The sequence below is a fragment of the Melanotaenia boesemani genome, chromosome 7, assembly GCF_017639745.1.
Source record: "Melanotaenia boesemani isolate fMelBoe1 chromosome 7, fMelBoe1.pri, whole genome shotgun sequence".
Classification (NCBI taxonomy): Eukaryota; Metazoa; Chordata; class Actinopteri; order Atheriniformes; family Melanotaeniidae; genus Melanotaenia; species Melanotaenia boesemani.
Window position 1 is genome coordinate 21,385,701 of NC_055688.1, and position 17,608 is coordinate 21,403,308.

The following is a 17,608-nucleotide window of genomic DNA, read 5'->3' on the forward strand; positions in this document are numbered from 1 at the left end:
AGCTCATCTGTTAATAGGCCTAGAGGCCGGACCATGTGATGTGGATTGACAGTATGACAATGAGGAGCAGGCGACCAATCAGTGCGCAGCTCCCACATCCAACCGGAGCGCGCACCGCTGTGTTTTGGTTAGAGGAGGAGGGAGAGGTGAAGTTTTAAAACCACAGCGCAGTTCAACAGCGTGAATGTTAAAGATTTACATTTGCGATCTGAGGAGGAAGATAATATTTTTTTTTCTAGAAATATATATTTTTGCCGAGTTGTTTTGATTAGATTTCTTCCACACCGCGAGTGTGATAGAAAACAACATGTAGCTTAAATAATAATAAAAAATAATTACTGCAAATAGAATTATTATATAGTTAGAGATCCACAGGCCCAATCTGGACAAAAAAGTTTCAACAAAACCTTTGTGTATTTTCTTATTTTCCCTTGTTCAATGACATTTCTCAAGTGATCTCAGAAGCGATTTGAAATAGTTTTTTTTCTGCGTTAAAAAAAACATTTCCAATTTTCTGGGAGCATCTAATATATAACAAACAAACTTTGACGGGATTAAATAATTAAACTATTCAACGTGTAAGTCTGCATGTAGAAAAAAAACACACCTAAAATTAGGTTGTAGAGTCCAGAAATACGAGATTCATGCTTTTTAATCAACATTTATAAGAAACAAACTCTTAGCAAATCACACTACATTTTCTTATTTTTATACAAACAAATAAAAAGAGAAATTGTGCTTAAATCTAGAGTAAATTAATGGTCCAATATAATGTGTCTACAGTCTTAAAAGACCCTCTAAAACTTTAATACATCAACGACCTCTTGTGGAGGAGACAGGCCATCTCTTTGGTCCCTGGGGAAAAGTTTAGTTTGGGAGATGTGTTCACCTTTAAAAACTGTCGGCTGCTGTTTGCTGACTTGTTTTCTCTCCACAGTGTTAATGGTTACCAAAACTATTAGCATGAAGTGCCCCCCCAATTTGCATGTGTGGCCTTACAAACGACTTTCTTGCACTGAAACCAATCGATGGACGGAGTAAAGCCTCACACCTGCTAATGACTGCGAGCGAATCGCCCATTGAAAGCGACTATTAACACCTTAGTATCTAGGCTGCATGAGTTCATCGGGGATCGTTCTTGTATGTGCATTTTAAAACGCTTCACCTTCTGGAGCTTTACAAGATCTAACTGCAGTTGCGGGCCCTGAGCTGTACGGAGGTGAGCCCCGCGGTGACGCGGAGAAGCAGACTTCTGTCTTTAATCTGTCATCCACCTTAAAAAAAAGGATTAAAATTTGAACTAGAACAAAAACATTTTAATTCAGGCGGTTTAAAGGCAGTTGCCTCAAATAAACTACCAACGAACCAAATAGATATTTAATATAAAAATAATTTCTTCACAAATATTAGTGAAACTCTTTTTAAAAGTTACGTTGAATCAAGCATTTTTCTTGGTTCTTTTGTTTGTTTGTCTTTTATTTTAATGATTGCGGGAAATAAAGCTTATACGTCACACAAATTGATATTAAATATAAACAAATAGGTTATGACATTTACGGGGTTTTTATTTATTTCAAATGAGAAAACACATATTTGCTTGGAGCTAAAATAAAAGCGATATTCCTCTACATTCCGCTTATATTTGCAGTAAATCAACTCAAAAGAGACATCACCTCATGAATTTAATTTTCCCGTTCAATGGGGCGTGACAAACAGAGCAGGAGCAATAAAACTAACGTCCAATTAGTAGTCATCTAATTCTCAGGGACCATTTATTTGTTTATCTGGGCAAATCTCAGTACCGATCCGCTTGTAATCTCCTTATGGAAATGGACCAGCATATAGCAGCGAGAGGGAGAGAAACACCAGGAGTAACCCTGAGTTTGATAATGAGGGCCTCTGTGCAGCTAATTTCCTAATTAAGGAACGGAGGACCACCAGCACAGTCTGCTCCAATTCAGACTCAACAAGCCTGACAGCCCTGAGGGGCTCTCAGGGCGCGCGGCTGCAAAATCCCCACTGTTGAATGTTGGGAAATATGCGGATGTCCTGATGGGAGTTTGGAACCTGAATGCAATCTTCTCAGTCGCGAATGATGTTTTTAAAGAAATTAATCAAAGCGAAAGAAATCTATTCTTCCTTTTAATCACGCTGTTTACGACGTTTCCACACATCAGTAATATTTTAGTTTTCTTAAAATTCATTATTATATAATAAAATTGTGCATTCTTTTTCTACTACGTTTACATTTACCCACAAATCTGAGAAATAAAGCTTTTGGAAAAAGAACAGAATTTGTTTTCGAGTCAAGAAGATTTAACGAAATGTTTTTTTGAAAAAAGAAAAAATGCATGCAAAGGGACTCTAAATGACAATAGTTACAGATTTTAAATGTACTCTTCTGCACATCCCAGCTCGACAATCTTATAACTGGAATTGTATTATTTAATGTTTTTCTTTCTTTCTATTTTTAAGAACAAAATATCCCCAACTTTATTATTAAACAAGACACGGGCGCTTCATGTCAGCCATTCAGTTCCCAACAATTGTCTGATTATTCCTTGTAATTTATTGCCTTTTTAATTGCTATTTTTTTTTATATCGTTATAGCCTCCATTAACACGTTTTTAGTTTAATTTCATTTCAGATTAACACAGACATTATTATAATCGAAAGTGGCATCTCAAATCTACAATAAACATTTTTTACGTGTCCATTTAAATCCTTCCCGACCTCCAGAATCAGTAACTTTTTTTGTTTCAGCTCAGTGACCGCGGACAGGCCCTTTGAGGAACAGTAATTAACAAAGAATAGCTTTTCAATTACAGCCACAATGGAGACTGTCTCATTAAGATTTGCATGATTTTTTTCCTTCCTTAGTAGGACCAGGAATGCAAATGAAGATGCAATTTACGCACGGTCTGCTGTTCCTATTGTGTCGCGTGAATGGTTGCGTCCTCTAGTTCACCACAGGTAAAATAATATTCACGGGTCATTTAAAGGAATAAAAGTGCAGCTATTATTACCTCTTTATTGCACAAAATTCTTAATGATAATTGGATTTATTTGACCAAAAATAAGCCATTGATGGAAAATACTGCATCTTTTTGTAGCTGAAACTGTTTAATGGTTGGGTGGGATGCGAGGTCTATGGCTGGTGGAGCCTTTTCTGGTCTGGTGACATGTTTTATTTCGCCTTTGATACATTTTTTAACAAACACTCTTCAGGACTGTTCATCCATTTTGGTAGCTTCTGTGCAACATGTAGTTTTACACCTGGGAGATATTTGAAATAATGCAGTTATAAGTGATATGATCAGGTGCATCAACAGGTATTTATGAGTTCAATCTTCCCACCCTGAAGGTCAATGGCAAATATAAGAATATTATATCATTGCATATTATTATTGCAATATTATACCATTGCACTTGTTTTTTGATTGCAGAGAAATATACCTTTGTATGTTAGTAAAATGTATGTTCATATTTTAAATAAAAATGTGTGAGCAATAAACAATTTGGTCCATAGAAAAACATGGTCAAAATCCTTAAAATAAAAAAGTCTCAAAGAGGATTTAATGACCATAAAGAGGAGGCAGCCCCTGGAGAAGCAGGTACTGGTCTTCGCTGGTCCATCAGAGAAATGCCACATATGTTGCAGCCAACATTAAGCAGGAAGGTGAGTAAACTTACCACATGCAACCCAGATGATCATCATCCACTGTTGGGCCCATCTGAAACAGTGAAAGTTCAGCCATTAAGCCATTAAGAGACAGGAGTTAAACCTTCAAAACAAGCAAAACACACACTCAGAGGACAGATGCATCGATTGTCAGGAGCTTTTGTGGAGTGTTGCACATCTGTCCAAGAGGGCTCAAGGCTAATGGAGAACACGGCATTCTTCCGTCTTCTGTACCAGAGTTATTTGTGTTCTGAAGCCCTGAGGTGTCATTCCTGCACTCAAACAGTGACCTCGTTCCACTCAGAGGAATGTCAGCATCATACTAATCGACTTCTTGTAAAACAACACACAAAAAGCTGTTAGATGCTTGTGACGTCTATACTTCGAACTTCAGCCTCTTTTTTTCACTCTCCCCAGCAGGCCAAGCATGTCCTTCCTCATTATGTTCTTATGTGTGCAAGGCCAAGGCTGCTGACACAGACCCAGTGTAATCTCTTTAACCCGCCACTGTCATGAGCAGACAAGGCGTGACCACCCAACACTCTGCACCATCTCACTTAGCCCGGGGAATATTTTTCCACCTATAATCACCTTTTGCCTTGTAGCTGCTTATCGTTTAGGGATGCACATTTCAAACATATTTGATCACAGGCGTGCGCACACACTGCCAGGATTAATCACTGTTACAAGACCACTCTATATAATCATGTGCAGCAGGGTGAAGCTTCATACTCACTGACCCTTGGAGTTCCCATAATTGACACAAGCATCTTTTTTTACTGTGGTTATTGGCTAATGAAGCTAAAAGTAAATTCAATTATATCACAGGGGAGGACATCAGTGGAAACATTTTTAAACGAACATGATTACTAGCTACTTGATGTCAGTTCTTAGACACAGACGCTTTACTCTGCAGATTAGGGGAAACATAAAGCATTTGGTATATGATGCGTTAAATGAAAAATAAAGTACTAAATTACTGTGAATTATAAGCTGAAAGCTAATTTCAATTCAGGTCAAATTAAGCTGAAAATTTCAATAAATGTGCTTTTGCTTCTAAGCCACTGGGTGAGGCTTTATTAAGCCATCGAATGCACAACATGACTTCTGTGTTTGCTCAGGAACAAAGTCTCAGCCTGAGTTTCCTCCGCTCACACTTGAGCCTCTAATCTGTGCACATTTCATTCATCAGCGTATGCGCATTACATCTTTTTTTGGTTTCTAGGGCTATGAGACGCAGGCTGAATTAACACCAAATGCTGTGTACATGCAACAAAAGAGAGGAGCTTAGCAGCCTTTCCACTCTGGCGTTAAAGTTGTGATGCTTGCTGATGCTTAAAACTGCCACATGTGAATGGCATTATCAAGCACCTCTATATGATGATCATTTTAAGTACTGTTATTGCCTGACTAGTTAATTACAGCGCTCATTATTTCCCATGTATCTTTTGAATCATTGCCATGTTCAGTTTTTCCAAAAACAATGGAAACTTTCTCAGTTTTTTGTTTGGAAGAAAGTGCTGAATCGTCACATTTTGCTTTGTGCCATGCCTAAGCAAACTGCTCTCTTTTGTTTTAGCCATAATTGAGATCGAACTAATCTAGGCTCCTTTAAAAAAAAAATGAAACGGTTTCTTTGTCGAGCCTTCATTAGTTTAAGATAATATTGTGAGAATGCACAATTAATTTGCAGTGTAACAGTAATTAATTAAACACACCCAATTTTGTAATATGATTAATGCAGCCAAGTTGTTATCTGTATTCTCCTCCAAAATGAATATGTAACAGCGATACAGCACTGAGCATTAATCGCAGGAATTGGAGCTTTTAAGAAGAAGAAACTAGGTTAGGGTAATTATGAGAGGTAATTTATTAAATCTAAAATAATAAACAAACAAGCATAAATTGATATATAAATCATGAGTTCAACAATGTGCAATCTGGCTGCAATTTGGGAGAAAATGACTAATCTTTGTTGCATGCCAAGCACTTGATAAAGCAGATAGTAGTCATAAATTTAGTCCCAGTCAAGGTCTCATTAAAAGAGGCATAATTTAATTAAGAGTTAGCCATCGCCCTCTAAATATATTAATTACCTTGAGCATGACGAGATGAGTGTGGTGATTATTGCATATTTCATTAGAGCAAGTCTTCTGGGAGAAGAGCAAACTAAGGTGGGAAGCTGGCTGTGTTGACAAGATAATGGATGGGCTGGCCCCGAGATGAATTTGGTCACCTTGCCTTGGGATGAGTTCAGAGAGGTGAGATGGAGGACAGCACAGCTCCAAAAAAAGCAGGGATGCTTCAGCTTTGTTTATTGGGATTTTAAAAGTTCAGCTTTTCAAACTGAGATTACAACATTTTACATTTATCCTGAGTCTGAAATCACTCATAAGTCTAAATTGCCTTTGATTATACCTAAAAGCTTCCTGAAAAATGATCAGTGCTAAGATTTTCACGCAAAAGCTGGCAATGCAAGAGAGCAATAAAATCTTGATTTGAAATTAATTTAGACTTTTTAAAACTAAGTATCCCTGCATTCCTTAATTCATAAAGTGTGGGGTTAAAATCTGTGCATTCTCTTCTTTTTGCAACCATTTGAGTTCAAAAGTAGGCAAAAGTCTGTCAAAATCTTTTAAGCATAGATGCTGAGCAAAATGTTACTGCTTCTATTTTCTGCAGCAAAGCTTGCTGTGTTGTGCACTAATATACTTTACTGTAACACCCCTCTTTAAAGTGTTACCTTGTTGTGCCATTATTTACACATCCACAAATACAGAAGTGTGCTGCGGGGTGCAGAGGCAACGGCTCATTGCCCCTCAGACTGATATGTCAATGAAACAGACAAGATGTTGCCGCTGGCTTGGAGAGATTTCCAGCCTCGCTCCTCTCCTGGCTGACAGCAGGACAAAGAGGCTAAGCTACTATTATCTGGAAGCAAGCTCTCATTCCTGCTTTCATCCTTTTCTTCACGCATACAAACATAGATACAGAGCACTGCGTAAAGTCACTGATGCATCCAGTGTGGATGTCAGACACGAGACGTGGAGTTTGGACATTGTTAACAGAATAGTTAGAGGGCATGTTGGTTAACAGATTTAATTTTATAATTTTTTTCTTTTTAATTTCACAATAGAGCAGCAGAAATGTTATATATTTTGCATTTATATATTGACCAGCATGATACTTTGATAGCTTTAGTTTTGATTTCTGATTAGAATGAAACCACAACCAACAGGTGACATGATGCATCCCTAACAAAAACAGAAAAATAAAACAGTTTTCATAGGTTAAATCCAAGAAAGTCTTTACAAATTTTGTACATGTGAGAAGAAAGCAACTCAGAAAAATAAACACCCCTACACCATCTTCCTGAATACCCCTCCCTCTTCTCTTCTCTCTTTAACCTCCTCCCACTCGGACCAGAAAACCGAGGACACTTACCAAGCTCTCACTGGTCCCAAGGCTCCTGCTGCTGCTGCTGCTGTTTTCCAATCCCTGTGTCAGACACACCTTCAACAGCTGACTGTCAGCAGGCCAAGAAGCAGCACCGTGGACTGGATAATGGCTGGGACATCCACTGCTCACAGTCTCAGCCCAAATTCCAGCCACGGCCATTCAAAGAGCAGTACCTCCACTTCAGTGCTGCAGAGAAATATGAAGCATGAGAGAACTGGGCAGTGCACACTGCAGCTGAGCGCTCCCTGCTCTGGGACCCATCTCATTCAGCCAAGATTGCTTCATACAAAAGTTGACAATGCACCAGAAAAAGCCATTGTTGATATTCAACATTTTTTAAATAGCTGAGCAGAATAGACAACATGGCAGGCTGCAAAACTTGGCAAGGCATAGTGACCTGGAGCTTCCCGTTTTAAAAGGGTGAGAGGAGAGGGGGCTATTGTGTTACAAAGAGGGAGAGCTGGCGTGAAAGAGTCCAAAAAACAAAACATCTCCCATCCCTGGAGAGCAGATTATAATACTTTCTGTGCAGCAGGAAGCGGACAATCAGTTTGCACAGTCACAAGAATACATGCATTACCAAGAAAGAGCAGAACAATGAAATCAGTGCAATCAGATCCACTTTAAAATGGGATATTATATCTCTGACTCTGGAACCAAAAAGGACACATCTGTATGTGTGTAGTGTCAAAGCTGAATGATATATCACCCACCTGCTCAGACAGAGTGGTTAAAATAAACCAAAGCATGCAGATGTCATACCTAAGAGGTTAAACATTTCTGCCAACACAACAGAACCAAAAGGTCCAAGCTGCAGTGTTACCCTGGCTAATATTCAAAGGAATGTCCTGCAGAGAGTAATCTATTTCTCTAATGTTGCACGGATGAGGATGATACTGTCTGACACTGCTAATGGTGTTCTGTTTCCCTCATTGTCAAGCTGACACGTTTGCAGATTGATATGGACATTTAAGATGCCTTTAACCCTCCATATGTCAGAGCATCACAGTGCCGCTCGTGCCTCAAAAGATATCACTATGTAGGTATGTGTGTGTGTGGGGGGGGGTGTGCGCAGCTTTGTGTGTGTGAATATGGTAGCCCCAAGGCAGGTCTCAGTGTTCTGTTTCATGTATCGTGTCTTGTGGCAGGAGCAGGATGGGAGGGGTAGAGTGTGAGTGATTAATGTGGATTTTAAAAACTTCCTAAGGGAAACAGCTGCAAGTCAACTCACGTTATTATCTCGATTCTATAAAGTTAAAGTAACAAAAAAATGATGGAAGGTTGAGAAAATCTGAATCTAAACATAAAAACTTACTGCGGAAGTGTTCAGTTGCTTTGCATGTTGGAATAAACTTAAATAAATAATAAACTCTGCCTCAAGTCCAAGTAGGGAAAAAGAAAGCTGATTATGTTTATTCATTTTTTGGACATGGTTCTACAAAAATAATAATATTTAAAAAAAAAAAAAGAAAAATGTTAAATGTTAAATAGAAATATAAAAGAAAGCAGTGATTTGCAAATGATCTAAATAATTTATAAAAACTAAATAATAATGAACTATTTAAATCCCTATAACTAAAGGCAATACAAAGAAAGCACATAAAATGTTTAGCTTTTTATCCACAGATTAGATTTGATGCCAGCAGCACCTTTCAGACTTCTGTCCCTGGTATAGAAGACTCTTACAACAGAGGCACACACATTTGTGTACAAAATGTGGTTTCTGACTGACATAAGCAAAACCTTTCCTTAAAAGATGTATGAATGGCAGTGTGTTGCAGCAAAACTATTATGCATCATTAAGTTTTGACACTGGAATCACATAGATGTGCAAGTTACCCAAACCATGTGCACCGAAGCACCTTGAAGACATCACAAATGCTCCCTTTTGACGGTGTGCTTATACTGAGCAGGATGGGAACTCTTGTTTATATGAAACAACACATAATATATCATTTAAAAAAGAAAATCTAAAATTGGGGCTAGAAGACAGTTCCACGCTCATCCATCTTAAAGGAGCTGAAGTTCAGAGTAGATGGCAGAGTTGTCATCATTTATATCTTCTTTGCTTGATTTTGTATTCTAGGATTTTAACTGGCTTTTGTTATTTATGAATGTAGAGACAAAATCTGCTCCATTAACATAGTTCTCAGATGTTTTAATATAGTTTCTGCCAGAAAATCCCAGCTTTGTATTTTAGTGTGTATGTTTATTTCTCCAGATTTTCTAAATCTAGAAAAAAAAAAAAAACAAAGAGAAAAAATATTTAATTTATCCTTGCTTCTGATAGAATCAGCCTCTGTAGGATGCTGTTATAACCCGACTGTTTCTGGCCTGTTGCCAGTTAGCATAGTTAAATGTTCAGCCACAGTATTTATTCTAACTTCACACAGCTTTTAAAGTCTTTTGTTAAAACACCTACAGCTTTTTGTAAAAGTTGTTACTGGTATTTAAAATAAATATCAGCTTTAGTAAATGAACTTTTTAGATGGATGGATGGATGGATGGATGGATGGATGGATGGATGGATGGATGGATGGATGGATAGATAGATAGATAGATAGATAGATAGATAGATAGATAGATAGATAGATAGATAGATAGATAGATAGATAGATAGATAGATAGATAGATAGATAGATAGATAGATAGATAGATAGATAGATAGATAGATAGATAGATAGCACATTACACACGGAGGCTATAATAATACAACGAAACAAAAAAGAAAAAAAGCTATACATGCTAAAGTGATATAAGATGCCATATAAAATTGTATAGAAAGTGTATAAATTGGAGATACAGGTTGTGGTGCAAATTAATATAAGGTGTAGTAAACATATAAATACAGTGAACAGTGTGTATAAAAATATGTTATGACCTGAATATTAGCTGTTATTGTACAGTGAGATGGCATGTGGCAGGAAAGATTTCCTGTATCTGTTCTTTCAACAGCGGAACGGATAGACTCCATTTTCATTGATAAATACAGCGTTATTCTAAATACTTGCATTACACTGCTTTTTTAGAAATCATATTGTAAATGAATAACAAAGGACAACCAATAGCCAAACTAAAGTGACATGTACTGAAGTAGAACTCTGGAATATTTGTTGAAACTGAGATATATGAGAAATTACTTTTCTTTTCTCCATAAATCTTGAAAAAAATCACTGCTAAGTTTGTGCTGAGCTCAAAGAAGGCCTGCAGAAATGATTTCAATCGTGTTATGGGATCATGCAACTGAACTGAAGGATGTCTGCAAAAAAAACAGAATTTAACAAGAATTTAGTCTGAGTTCTTTTCTGTACTGTCTTCCCTCACTGATGTGTATTTTTGTATGTATTAGCGAGAGACACAGAAGCTCTCAGGTCCTTTGACATAGACAGACTTGGAGTCAGAGATGTATAATTACACTGATCAGGGTAAAATCACAGGTCTGAGAAAGGAGGGAGAGCTGGCGTAATCTTACAGGTGTGTCAGACTGAGAGAGGCAGCGATACGGGGAACCTGTGGCGTCTGAACTGGAAGTCCACGTCAGCACCACCCATCACACTCTATTAGCTGCCATCAAAGCTCTAATTTTACTCTAGCATTACACCCCACTCCCTGCATCCCTCTCCCTCCCCTGCTGGTCTGGATGGTGCAGCCTGGTGGGAAAACGACATTCAATACGCTGTCCGCTCCATTCAAGCCAAATTGGCAAATGACAGCTCTCCGCCTCTCAGATTGCTGGAAGTGAAAGGTACCTCTACCACTGTCCGCCTCCAAGTGCTGTTGGGGAGGGTAGTGAAGAGAGGAAGGGGGAGTACAGAGGAAGTGAGAACCAGTGAGGCCACGGAGTGGACCAAGGTGGGTTAACAGCCTCCCTTGTCCTCTTCGGTGGTGATGGTGCTGGACAGAGAACACAGAGAAAAGAAAGAAATGAATGTCTACTCAGCAGATCAAAGAACTTCCCTGAGACTAATAGTATAAGTTGACCTGAATCCACTAATCGCCCACTTTACCACCCTGGGCAGATGAGAAAACCGCATTTGGCCTGATGGAGGTCAACAACAGAGAGAGGACAGAGTTAAATCTTACAGGGATAAGGACAGAGGCATGTTGACATGGGAACACAGGCCTTTGGTGTGCCAAGGAGGTTTTTTTTTTTTCTTTTTTACATGTAGTCAAGCAAAAAAGAAAAATTAAACAGATATAAGCCTTGAAGAAAAAAAGTTGTGGCATCTTTCTGCTAGTGAGCTACATAAGAAGAGAAAATGACACACATCTATGAGGAAGTAGAACTAATGCACAACAAGCTCTTTCATCAATATTTTACTCACAGGAAAAACACACAGAACATATTATGTTAGACACTAACTGGCTGCCCAGCTGAATGGTACTCCTGCCGCTAATTAAGTGCTAATGGCAGCTCCCCCTGCAGAGAATACTAATTAATGCTCCATTCTTCTGCAGGCTGAGCGCGCACTCCACAGCGGCCTAATGAGGGGAGGCAGGTACATCTTCTCCCAGGCCGGGTTAATAAGCACAACACAGTAGGGTCTGAGTAGAGAGGGCCATACCAGGGGGGCTGCTTCCTGTTCCCTAATCTTAACAGACCCCCCTCAGAACACTCACAATGAGCTACAGAGGTAATGAAAGGATCGGTCCCTCAAACCCAGAAAAATAGGCCAGCATTAAAAGTTTTGCTGTGTGTCCTTGTATAATTAAATTACCATAGAGGAAGTTATATTTCACAGCTAAATAAATCTGCACATTGAGAGAAAATTACATTTAACTAATTATATTCTTCAGAGAGATATTTGTGGAAATGTGTGTCTTTCATGTTTGGCACTAAAGTGCATACAACTCTACATAGTAATTATTTTATGTAAATACAGCCAAAACTTTTCTTTAAGAAGGTCCCTTGACGAAGAAGGTCCCCTTTTCATTTTGGGTGTGTTTTCCTGTGTGTGCTCCTACTATCTAGAAACTGCTGATGTCTATAAGAAAACAACTTCTATTTCACAGTTTCCAGCCTGCTGAGAGTATGTGCCGCAGCAAAATAAACACATTACCTGTTTGGATGCAGAAAGTCTAAGAATCAGATTCAAAGTGCTGTAGAATGAATGGCTGTGCAAGCATGTGGGTGCGTGCATGAGCATAAACATAGATTGAGGATGGTATTGGAATTACCTGGGTGAGATAATGGTGGTGCATTAGATTAACTTTCAGTCCTTAAATGCAACACATTTAGGCAATCTTGTCCCCCAAAAACATGTCAGTGTCTGAAAGGCCTCCCTCTCGCTATCAGGAGCCTGTGGTCCCCCACGCTGATGCAGCTGGCAAGGCGCTGCCGTCGACTGTCAAAACGTAGCGCCAGATCTAGTTATAAAATAATTGAATTTTCATATCAGAGGGGACCAGAGTCCCGGCAGACAATAGGACTGCTGAGTCCTCTCTGATATTGGCTCAGGCCCTTTGCCATGCGCATGAAATCAGTATGTTAATGTTCCAGGGTTTTCTTTTTTTAAGGGCACTTGTGCTCTCGCAATGTACTACCGATGCGGTTTCAAAAAAAAAAAAAAAAAAAAAAAATTGCAACTATTGATAAGTAGGCAGCCAGCAACCCCCTCGACCCCTCCTCCCACCCAACAGTCCCACCCCCGCCTTCCCCAACCCACCAAGGCTCTAGACGTTCTCGCACCCCCATCCTCCCCCATTATTAAAATTGTAATTTATTTTTCTAAATCAGAATGACAGCTTGCTTTCTTTTCTCTGCAGCAGGCAGTGAATCACTGAGCTTTAATTACTTTCGTAACTTCGCTGACCCTGTGAGCGTGCTGCTCTGCCAGAGAAAATAGGACCTCCAACAAAGGCCCTCCACAGCCTCAGCCGCCTTCACTTCATTGGAAATGCGAAAATTTATCAAACCATAGATTTTTTTTTTATAAGATTTTTGTTAACATTTCACCTCCCCTCTTTCTTACACTCCCTCAAAACACCCCCCACCTATGCTCAGGAAACAGCTCTGCACTCACAGTCTCATGACCCACCTCTTCAAGAAACTCTCTGGATAACTGCACAACCTAATTCCAACTCTCCCTCCTCACTTCTCTGTTTCTTTCTGTGTCCATACTTGTTTTGACTCAACAAGGTCTCTCCAGGTCAAAACAGCCAGAGGTCACACTATTATCAGTAGCCTCCGATTGTATCCAGGCCGTGGCCTCTTCGGCACAGCGGCAGGCCTCATGAGGTCCTGAGGCCACAAAGCTCAGATCAACAGGGATGAGCGCTAAATTTGATCACTTCACAGATCTTTGGCTTGCAGACATCAGGATCAAGCTTTATTCACTAGAACTGTCCAAAGCCTATAGAACAGCTTTTAAAGATGTTTTCCAACTATAAGCTTTAAAAACCCTCTTGGATCATAGATCGTGACTTTCACGTTCAAGCAGGTTGAAGATGCAGTCTTCTTCTGATTTGTCACCTTAAAGTTCAGGCATGCTTCTTGTTCACCATGGCATCCCTATTTGCTTCACATGAGTCCTGGAGGCTGACTTATTAAAGTAGCTAATATGTTGTAATCCCTGCTATCGCTCTCACCTTCTCACTGGCACACCTCTGTTTTGGGCTGTGCCACTGTGTGAACCGGGGCTGTGCAGGCACAGTTGGTCTTTTGCTGACTGCCTGATAATTGAATGAGCGATTATCCCTCCCATTAATAGACAATGATACAGAAAGCACTGCCATATGTACAGAATATTAATGAGTGGCTGCAGCGGCCTAGATAAGAGGAGCACCATGCAGTTGCTGTAATAGGGGTTAAAACAATTTTCCCCCCTCCACCACCACCACCACCACTACCACTCTATCCCTCCTCACACATGCATACACACACGCATACACACACACACACACACGCTCATCTTGCTCAATAATCTTCCATCCTTTTACCAACTTAGTATCCTGCCACTGACAAACCCCCTCCCAATGGTCTGGACTTCTGACTGCTGACCTCACTGCTACCAAGGCTGACCGATCATTGTGTCTGCAAGCAGGCAGGGTCACCCCCCCCCCCCAAATAAAAAAGCTAATGACATGTTAATGATGGGAAGCAGTGGGTGTTTAGTATTGATTTTATAAACATTTTTGAAAATGAAACCAGAAAAACCTGCTGTCATTCAGAGTTGTTCATCTTACTTCATCTCCTTGCTGTCACAAGAAAACAGTTTTTTCTTGAGATCAGCTCAAAAAAGATGCAGCAGCAGCTAAAGTCCACAGTGCCTTTCCATCCTTACCTCCATCAGATTTCCTCTGAGGTTGCAGAAGGTTAGGCAGGTAAAGCAGCTGCAGCACGCTCCCTGCATGAGTCGCTATACCAATCAATATCTAACATCTATCAGCATTGGAAAGCAATATTTCCCCCCCTTTATCTTGCAATAATTGTGCTTAATGCTGTGAAGTACCTTATCATAGGTCTGGCGGCAAAAGAAAGGCCAGTTACCATGGTGACCATGAAAGCCATTGGTTTCCTTTTCAGCACAATAATGAACTTCTCTCCTCTGCGTGTCACTCTTCCACCTCACTCTGAGCTTTTTCGATTAAATTGAAGTCTACGCGTCCTTGAAATCCTCCGTCCCTGCCTTATAATTTGACAAACAGGAGAAAACACACACACACACACACACACACACACACACACACACACACACACACACACACACACACACACACACACACACACACACACACACACACACAAATTGTTCAAGCCTCAAAAAATTCATCACTTTAGGCTGAGATTTCTAACAATCAATATAAAAGAGTTTTTATTTAAAAAATAAATCCTCTTGATTAAAAGTGGAAATAAGTTTGCTTTCAGGCAATATTTTTATATATATATATATATAAAGGAATTGTTCAAGATTATACCGCATTTTCCTTGAATTTGTCTTGAGATATTGTATTGTATGTGAAATATTACACTTTCGCTTAGACAACATAAATTTATAATATGAAATTATAATTTATTTGACCAAATTGGCTTTAAATTCCTATAGTTTTTTGGATGCAGTGCCTATATTTTAGCACATGTGGTGGTGCTTCTGAAGTTCAACATGTCCCCTGCCCTGCACTCTGAAATAAAATCTGTTAACAGAGCTTTGTGTGTTTTCTGCAGGGAGGTGAAAGATGATGGAAAACTATTTTAAAGTCAAAACTATATAGGAATAACTACATAATAGTGGGTTGGAGTTTAATAGGTCTTTTAAAAAGGTCTTAAAAGGTGTTAAGGTGGGTTTTTTATATTTCTTTGAGAAAAAGTCTTCTTTTTTTTTTTTACATGACTTGAATCTGGTCATTGATTGCACTCGCTATCCACAGTGTCCTTGAGCACAGACACACTTACTGCTTGAGAACATCAAGTGTGTTATTCAGTCATCTTGACTATATGATGGTTGATGGTAGTGTGGTGGTTGTAGTAGTGTGTGTGTGTGTGTGTGTGTGTGTGGTCTGAGGGGGGTATTTTAATAGTCATCAGAAAATACTTCAAGACAAGTTGGAGAATCGAGATGTACACAGATCCAAACAATCCCAGCAAAAGATCGGGTCAAGTGAAAGCAGAAGAGGTCAAACTGGCAAATGTAGAAATAATGTCCGTTTGTTCTTTTAACTCCGCTCAGCTGAGGCAACAAATAGCTTTAGAAACAACATAAACTGGGATTTTGTTTAATAGCTGACCCTGTTGTGTCAAAACGGAGACTATTTATTAGTCTAACGTTCAAAACTGGTTGATTATTATTAAAGGATTATTCAGGAAATATTTCCTTATTTAGTTTTTTCTTTTTAAAGGTGTTTCCGATTGGCTCCAATGAAATTATTTACATGTATATAATTTATACTATAAAAGTGACCATTACACTATTTAGCCTACTAACTGATTAAATATCATAATATTAAAAATAAGAGGGGAAATACCTGTGTTAGTTGCTTTTCCATTCATTGACCTGTAAAGGTTCGGTCTACAGAAATCAGGGTTGTAAATTAGTGATATTGTGGCTACAAATATCCGCAGCTCTGTCTTACAGGCAGACATCGGTTCTCTGTCTTCTCCAAAGTCTTAAATCTAAATCTACAAAAGAGAAAGGAGGCATTAAAGATAGCTTATCTGGTCACGATAAAAAAATTAAAAAAAAAAAAATCTGTTGGACGAAGAGTCGCATATTGATGATTAGGGATAAAAGATTATTATTAATCACTAATTTGCATCCGTTAGCCAAATGTATAAGCTATGTCTAACAGCAGATGAGTGTGCTGAAATAATCAAATAAGTTTAAGAAAACCTGGTAGGGTTTTTTCTTCTTCTTTTGTGATTATTTAAAACATGTGATAATTGCTCTCGAAAGGTAGGCTACTCTACTTACATGAAGAATGTCCCAGAAGCTGATTTTCAATCATTTAAAACCAGTAACTCAGTAGATTACATTAAATAAAACTTATCTCTCTGAGCAAGAAAACGGTATGAAAATATGAGCCAACGCCATTGTTGTGTGTTTTTATGTAAAGCCCTTTGTGCTACTTTTTGTATGAAAAGTGCTTTATAGATAAAGTTTTATTGATTTGATTCGAATCGAGTAAATTTGTGATAGACGAAAAGCGAGAAAAAAAGCGAATGATTTGGATATCGTTTTAAAATAGGCTGTTACTTAAATGTGAACTAAATGAGCTCCAGTGTCACAAAATAATGCTTTGCTAAAATATGCGGAAAGCCAACAATGAAAAGTTTTCAAGTTTAACATCAAGGGATCAGGTTTGCGTAGGACGTCATTTACCCAGAATTCCTTATTTTTGTCCTGCAAAAAATCAGGAATCACAAAGGCACAATTTGTAAACAACACTCTTTGAATTTATTAAATTAACTCCCCGCCCCATTTTTTCTGTCTTTCTTTCTTTATTTATTTATTCAGATTTACTTTCCAATGACATTCAACTTTAAACTGGAGGAAGCTGACAGTCTGATTGGAAAATGACTCTTTTGACAGATGAGGAGCAACAAGTGAATTATTCCGGCCAAGGTCCATCCTCCGTCAGGTCAGTCTTACAACCGGCAGTTTTATATGTCCTCAATATGAAATTTGTTTTGTGGTTCCATGTCTAAAAAGGACACAGCTGAGAGCCAATTTGTGTCAGGGGAAATTATAGAAAAATGTACAGAGAAAAAGTTAATAAATGTTCTCTGAAAACATAACACTCTTTTCTAATGTTCTTAACTGTCTGTTTTATGCTCGTTTGTTTAAAAAAAAACGGAGTGTTTAGTTCAACTTCTCAAGCAAACTACTGAAAAGGACAAGGCTATAAATTAACCAGAAGGGGGCGCTGGTGAGCTGACACACAGAACTGAAAGGACTAGGTAGTACTGAGTAAACTCTGCAGTGCACAAAGCATCAGTTATTAATTGCTTCAGATCTACTGTTAATTAAATGC